This window comes from Selaginella moellendorffii, unplaced genomic scaffold (assembly GCF_000143415.4).
Source record: "Selaginella moellendorffii unplaced genomic scaffold, v1.0 SELMOscaffold_90, whole genome shotgun sequence".
Classification (NCBI taxonomy): Eukaryota; Viridiplantae; Streptophyta; class Lycopodiopsida; order Selaginellales; family Selaginellaceae; genus Selaginella; species Selaginella moellendorffii.
Window position 1 is genome coordinate 374,447 of NW_003314351.1, and position 8,466 is coordinate 382,912.

Below are 8,466 nucleotides of genomic sequence, written 5' to 3' on the forward strand. Positions count from 1 at the left end.
CCAAAGGACCATTGCGGCGTCCACCATCTGGGATTATAGGATATCCTCTGCTATCCAACTGAAAACCATTCAAATCCACCTGCTTATCCAAATAGTATACCTGTATCTTGGCCATAGTTGCCTTGCATAAAGGTGCAACACTAGTCACGTCCATAGTCTGTGCTTGAAACTCCAGGTTCAGCTGATTTACCACTGCCAAGATATCTCCTAGAAAGTGGAGTGCATAAAGGAACTTGAAACTCCTGAGACGGTCATACAGCTTCCTTGTTTGAGTTGTTCTCCCGTCCTTAAAAAACTTGAGTAGTGGTTCCAGACACTCACACATCCTGGTAATGGCTCCACCCCTGCTCAACCAACATGTCTGCTGGATCCGCAACACCTTCAGCACCTTGAAGTCTAGCTCGTCCTATAGTGCCTGTAGCTGCTGCAACCTGCTAGAACTCCTTGAGAAAAAACTGGCTACCTTGTTCACCACCTGATCCACTTCATCGCAAAGATTATGAACTGCTGGATTCTTGTAGACGTCCTCCACACATAAGTTAGCTCTGTGTGAAAGACAATGTGTGGAGGTCATGAATGGATTGACCTCCTTCAACCTTGCTGCAACCCCTGTCCTGTTTCCTGTCATAACATTGCAGCTGTCTGAACCAAACCCCACGAACCTGCTCATATCCAGCCCCCAATCCTGCAGTGAAGCTATGGTGGTGTTAAAAATCACCTCTGCAGAACTATTGTTCACCATTGACAAGCCTAAATAGCTTGTCAACACCCTTGCATCGTGGATGTAGGTCACGTAAAAGATGAGGTGTTTACTGGTACTGCATTAACAAATTTAGAACCAAGAATATCACTAATCAGCTTTACCTTATATCTGTGCTCTCATCTAGCATTATTCCAAAGAATGGGCTAGCTTTAACTTTCTCCAAAATTTGATCTAAGAGCACCTACACAACAAAATTCAGTCAAGGTTTATCATCAGACTTTAGCTCACCTTGTTGATGAAAGTGATGAAGCGTGAGCAGGCCATCACGTTCTTGTACATGCTAGGAACATAAACTCCGTTCAACTGTTGTAGCTCCAGAAGCAATGGGTATTTGCGAAGAGGAACAAAACCTTGTGCAATAGCATAAGCAGTCCTAAACAAGCAAATAACTCCCTTCTCTGCTGCCTCTCGTTGCCGATCATTTGCAGTTGCTATGGAGGATTGACCGCCAGCTTTCACCTCAGCTATGTAAATGGAATGCTTGTGATCTTTTGTTTGCCCATGAGCATGGAAACTTGAAGTCTTCATGTTGGTGGAACTTATGTACCAAATGGATTCTTGCAATTCTTGTTGGCACGGCATATTGAGCAGAAGATCAATGCTGTAATGCAAGTAGGATTAGATGAAAAATCAAGAAAATTATTACCATTTTTCTGATCAAAATGCAACCACCGCCATTTTATGACCCATGCAGGTTGCCACTTCCCCCTACGAATTTTCTTCTCCTTCTCCTCTACTGATGTAGCATCACCTTCTCCCACTTCACATCCCTCCTCAGGCTCAGTCCCCTCCAGGTTGTCCTCATCTACAAAACCCAATGGGGGCAAAACTTAACAAAGATTGCTTTGATTGAGCAATGGCTTTTGCAGCAGCCTTGCTCCTACCTGCAGGCACCCTCCCCATTTCCCAGATGATCTCCCCACCAAAATCTATGTTCACACCCACGCCCACGCCCACGTGAACATTGTGAAAGAATATTCTAACCTTAGAGCCCACGTGAACATTGTGAAAGAATATTCTAACCTTAGATTAATGACATGGTTTACTTAGTGTAACTATGTTTAGTTAGTGTTAACTAAGATTGATGATTATTTATTTAATCTTGTTAATTAGAATTAATTAAACATAATTAACCATGAAACCCTAATCCTCAAAAGGTAGGTGAATGTACCGGCAGGATTCCTTATAACATCCAAACGTACCGGATCTAGCCTTATACGAGATTTTTTGCACCGGTCGTATATCCTTGTAACTTTGTTTTGTACCGGCAATTCTGAAATGGTACCGGCAGGGTACAAAGGAGCCTCGGACTTTGTTACACACTGCAGAGAACCCATGGCTCGGTGTCTTAATTATAAAAGCAAAGTTACAAAGAACTTTGAATATTTTAAGTGGTTTGTGGGGGATATGGAATGAGAAGATGCTTTCACACTGAGATTGAGACTGCAAATGCTTTCACACTGTTCCCAGGGATGGACGTGGTTAAGTTCCTGGCATTATAGAAATCTCATGAAAACAAAGTTAAAACAACTTTGAATGTTTTCATTCATCATAAATTGTTTATATGGTTTACTAGTACGAAGCATGAGATGAGACTACAGATGCTTTCACGGATGGACGTGGTTAAGTTCCTGGCATTATGAAAGTCTTATAAAGAAAAGTTACAAACAACTTTGAATATTTTCAGTGGGCATACGGAAAGACAAGATGCTTTCACCCTGTTCCCAGGCTGCTTGAAGGGATGGACGTGGTTAAGTTCCTGATGCATTGTTCTTATTCTAGAAAAAATGTATTCGACTCTTTTGTACTATGGCTGATTGATTGGACCATAATTCAATACAAGACAGCCTATTGTCATTCACACTTTAATGTTTTGACAAACACATGGACTTGGGTGATTTGTAAATTTTTGCAGTGGGTGAAGTTGGGTGAACTTGATCCACTAGAAGTTGGGTGAAGTGAAATTGGGTTGTGAAGTTCACCATTGCACTTACAAGCATCAAGTCTCAAGGTTCTCTTTCACGCTGGTGTTGTTCTTCCACAGGAAGTATAGGTTCTTCGACACTAGCAAATTCTAGCCCACATCTTCTCCAACACAATCCTCTACTCCAATTATGTCAGGAGGAGCCAGAGGAAGTGGACTTCCACAATGATGAAGTATTTTATGCAAATACAAATACAAATATAAATACACACTTGCAAACTTTCTTTATTTCTAAGATAAATAATGAGAATTCAGATGCGGAGCGGTTGTGGTTACAACAGAGGATGGAGCAGCCGAGTGGCTAGGCATAGTAGAACAAAACACCATTCACAGATTGACCAACCCTAAGAGCGGCTTTTCTCAATCGCCAGCTCCTCTAGCAAGAAAAGGTTGGGTTAGCTATAAAAATAGGTGTTCTTAAGTATTATTGTCAGGGATTGCCATTAGAGATGGAATCTCACATGAAAATTCAGAATCCAGCGACTTTGGAGGAAGCAATCCAACACACCTCAAATTGGGAACAACCAAAGCTTTTGATTATGAATAAGCAAGGTATGCATACAATGCCTCTCTATAGTGGAGTCTCTGAAGTTTCTAGATCTATAGTAGATTTGAGAGCCTAGGATTGTTTATTTCAGTCTTGAGAACAATGGATTATAGCAAGCAGCCTATTTTTACAGTGCAACAAATTCTAGTGCAGTCAGTTACTGTTCCAATTGTGCAGCAGCAGCAACCTGTAGTAGCAAGTAAGGATCAGATCATGTCATTGAAGGAAGATCTTTTGGGAGCTCTCACCAAGAAAATGGCAAACCTGCAAGTGAATTTTGTGTGGGAAGCAGAGCGCCAGCCCCGAGTTTTGAAGGAGCATGGTGTGTCAAGTGCAAGGGATACTGAATGTCTTACTCCTGGAAATTTCCGGTCGACGAAGGAAATCCTCCTACTCAAGCTCAATTCTCGGGTGGGGCTGGAATATTCTGAAAGGACTATTCAGGGCATGGTACATAACCATCATGCTATAGATTATTGGATTATTGTTTGTATTAGAGTTCCATACAAGGAGGATTTCTGCCGCAGCTTAGACGATGGCCAATTCTTGCAATTTTGGCCTTCATACCAGGTTATGTTTCTATGCAAAATCCTATGACTAGGTGTCAGGAATCCCCCAATTCTTGCCACATTCCTGACTCTCGCCGGATTCCTAACCTGCAGACCACATTCCTGACTCTCGAGACACTTCCCTATTCCTGACTCTCGAGACACTTCCTGATTCTTGAGTCTCGAGCCAAATTCCTGATGATGATGTGGCGCCTCCTCGACCTCAGCTATATTTAGGCCGTCCTCGATCCAAGAGTGGTGGAGCTTTATCAACCTATAGTATATATAGGTTAGCCTTGTTCCATTTCTCCACAATCTGAATCAACACCAGTCTAAGGCTTCTTCTTTGTTTCCATTAGCTTTTCTCTTTGTCTTTAGCATTTTCTAGTCTTGATCTTGTTGGGGGTCTTGACAGTTTGACTCAGATTGTGTTTTTTGCTTTTCTTTTAGCTCGTTTTGATTATTTGATTGCTTTTGTCTTTTTCCCCCTTTCTTTTCTTTCTTCTTGCCAATGGAGTCTCCAAGCCATCCTGATTTCTTTGCCGAAGTCCTTGCAAAAATCCAGTCTGAGAATACCGAGTTGAAGGCAACCCTTCTTCACATGCAGCAGAAGCTTGCTTCACTTTCGGCTCAAGGATCCAGCAAAGTTCTTGAACCGAAGGTGAGTTTCCTGGCGAAATTTTCAGGCAAGCGTTCGGAGCTTTGTGGATTTTTGAACCAAATGGAGCTGATCTTTGCACTTCAACATCGGCGGTACCCCACTCTCGAGTCTCAAATCGGCGCGATTGGGACATTGCTCGAGGGTGCAGCTTTGTCATGGTTTTCTCCTCTTCTGGAGAAGAGCATGAAAGGGGTCGTGGTTCCAGAGCTGATGGATCTTCAATTGTTCAAAGAGAAGCTCGAAGCATGTTTTGGCGAGACGGATCGGGTTCGGGCTGCTACCACAAAGATGAGACGTCTCTCTCAGGGGTCTTGTCCTGCCTCGATCTACGCTGCAGAGTTCCAACTCCTTGCCTTGGACACTCAGTGGGATGAGCGGGCCCTGATTGACCAATTTCGTTTCGGCCTCAACAACGGTGTCAAGGATTTGTTGCTCACCATGGAGGATCCCAAGGACCTGTCGGACGCCATCAACAAAGCTGTTCGATGTGACAATCGTCTCTTTGAACGTCGTCAGGAAAGTTGCCGCGCCGCTATTTTTCCGTCCTAGACTCAGGAATCCCAGCTTGAGTCTTCGGGGCATAGTCCTGAACCTACTGCTCCGGTCCCGATGGATATTTCTGGTACTCCCCGACTCATTAGAGGGAAGTTGAGTCCTGCTGAGAGGCAACGTCGAATATCTCATAATCTTTGCCTCTACTGTGCTGATCCTAATCACAAAGCAGCTGTGTGTCCCAGGAAGCCTCCCCGATTGCTCGAGTTCACTTTGCCTCAAAGTCCACCTCTGTTGCAGTCGGGAAACGACCCTGTCCAAACAGAGTAGGAGCTGTCTGTTTGGACTCCCCAAATAAAAATCACTTTTCTTCCTTATCAAGCTCTTCACCACCTTTCATCAAAGCCACCACCAATTCCCGCAACTTCCGCGTCCCATGTCTCCTTTCTTTCACCGGACAATCAGGACTCAAGGCTTTGGTGCTACTGGACTCGGGTGCAACTTCCTGCTTCATGGACACGGACTTTGCTGCCCGACATCACGTTCCTCTTTCTCCTACCATACAGGATCTAAGGGTTGAAGGCATTGGCGGGCATTTTGTGTCTCCATTTTCTGGACTTAGGGAAACGTTGCCCGTTCGAGTACACATCGGGTCCACCATCACCGATATCGCCTTCAACATCATCAACAGCAAGTCCTCCTCTGTGGTGCTCGGTCTTCCTTGGTTCCAACTACATCAGCCTCAGATTTGTTGGAAGGACTTACAGCTCATCTCTCCCACATCACCATCTCCCACGGCTTCCCCTGGTGTTCATCGAGTCCGAATCAGGAAAAGTTCCCTAAACTCAAGTCGGGGTTCTGTTCCTAACTCTACGAAGTTTTCATCCTCTTCTTTTTCCTCTCTTCCATCTTACACTGGACAGTATCCTCGTCTCATCATTCCATTTAGTCGTACACCTCCTCCTATCTCCACAATCACTATGAAAGAACTCCTTCATGAAGAACCTATTTTCCTTTTTGCTTTGCATGTTTTTCCTGTCAGTCTTCTTGAGAAGTATCATGATTTTGGGGATGTGTTTGACAAGAAAAAAGCTAGTGTACTGCCTGCTCATCGGCCTTATGACTGTCCCATTGATTTACAGGAAGGAGCGTCGCCTCCGTGGGGGCCTATCTACGGGTTATCCCCGTCCGAGCTTAAGGCCCTCAAAGAGTACGTGGATGAGAACCTTGCCTCGGGGTTCATTCAACATTCGCAGTCCCCGGCTGGCGCGCCTGTCTTCTTTGTCAAGAAGAAGGATGGGAGTTTGCGGCTAGTCATCGATTACCGAGGTTTGAACAAGGTGACTGTTCGGAACCGTTATCCGCTGCCCCTGATCTCGGACCTGTTGGAACGCCTCGGCGGTGCCCGCTTCTTCACCAAGATTGACCTCCGTGGCGCATACAACCTGATCCGGATCTGGCCTGGTGATGAATGGAAGACTGCATTCCGAACCCGCTATGGCCACTTCGAGTACACTGTCATGCCATTTGGCTTGACAAATGCTCCCGCAGTTTTCCAACACATGGCGAACGACGTCTTTGGGGAGTTTCTTGATCAGATGGTGATCGTCTACCTTGATGACATCCTCATCTACTCAAGAACTCAGGAGGAGCACGACGAACATGTACGTAAGGTGCTGGCGAAGCTGCGAGAACACGGCCTATACGCGAAGCTTGAGAAATGTTCCTTCGATCAGCAGTCTGTGGAGTTCCTTGGGTACATTGTCACTCCTGAAGGTATCACGATGGATCCTGCCAAAGTCAAGACTATTCTCGAGTGGGAGCCTCCACAATCAATGTCGGACGTTCAGGTTTTCCTTGGCTTCGCCAACTTCTACCGCAAATTCATTGATCACTACTCTGACATTGTCCTTCCTCTCACGCATCTCACTCGCAAGGATGTTCCCTTCTCTTGGTCTACCGCTGCCCAGCATGCCTTCGACACACTCAAGGCAGCCTTCAGTTCTGCTCCCGTGTTGATCCATGCTGATTCCTCACAACCTTTCTTCATCGAGGCTGACGCCTCCGACTTTGCCATCGGTGCTGTGCTGTCTCAACTCGGAGCGGATCAAGAACTTCATCCGGTCGCTTTCCATTCTCGGAAATTCCAGCCTGCGGAGATCAATTACGAAATCCACGACAAGGAGCTCCTTGCCATCGTGGATTCCTTTGGAGAGTGGCGCCGTTTCTTGGAGGGGGCGGGCCATCAAACAATAGTCTGCATGGATCACAAAAATCTCGAGTACTTTGCCACTTCCCGAGTTTTGAGCCGTTGTCAAGCAAGGTGGGCACAATTCCTGAGTCGGTTTGACTTTGTTATCAAGTACAGACCTGGAAAGCTTCAAGGCCTTCCTGATGCTCTTTCAAGGCGCTCCTATCTCAGTCTCAGGCCTGGTAATCCTGTCTTCGATCAACAGGATCAAGTTATCCTCGGTCCTGATCGGCTTCAAGTTATGGCAATTTCCCTGGCCCCTCAGGACTCCTCCTTGATGGATGCAATCAGAAACGATCTCCAATCTAATGACCTCGCCAGCAATATTTTCACCCATCTTCAGGCTGGACACCCAGTGACTCCCGACTGCCGGCGATTTGATGAGTTCGAGTTCTTAGATGGCTTATTGTACCGTGGGGAGCAGCTTTACGTTCCTGAAGGTGATGCTCGAAGGTTGGTCCTGATGGCGTGCCACGATAGCCCGACTGCTGGTCATTTTGGCATTGCGAAAACCTATGAGCTAGTTGGACGGGACTTTTGGTGGCCTCACATGGATGACTACATCAAAGCTTTTGTTACCTCCTGTGACACTTGTGCTCGGAATAAGGTACCTCGCCACCTTCCTTCAGGTTTGCTTCGTTCCCTCCCGGTCCCTTCAGGTCCTTGGGAATCCATCTCCATGGATTTCTTGAGTGATCTTCCGAGTTCTGGAGGCTTCAACAGTATTTTAGTCGTGGTGGATCGCTTCACAAAGATGGCGCACTTCTTGCCATGTACCAAGGAATTTTCGGGCGAGGACATGGCAAAACTGGTATTCAGGGAAATTTTCCGACTTCATGGGATTCCTACAGATGTGGTTTCGGATCGGGGGCCTCAGTTCATCTCTCATTTCTGGCAACGGTTTTTGCAGCTGCTTGGAGTGAAGGCCAACCTCTCTTCGGCATATCATCCTCAAACTGATGGACAGTCCGAGCGAACGATTCAGACGCTGGAACAATTCTTGAGGTGCTTCATCAACTATCATCAGGATAACTGGTTCGATATCCTTCCCCTTGCTGAGTTCTCCTATAACAACTCTGTTCACTCCTCTCTTCGAGTTTCCCCCTTCTTTGCGAACTCTGGCCGAAATCCCCGATTCAATCTCTCACTTCCTTCTCCATCTGAATCCTCTCGTTCAAATCCCCGCTCTGAGGCATTTATCTCCAACCTTCAGGAAATCC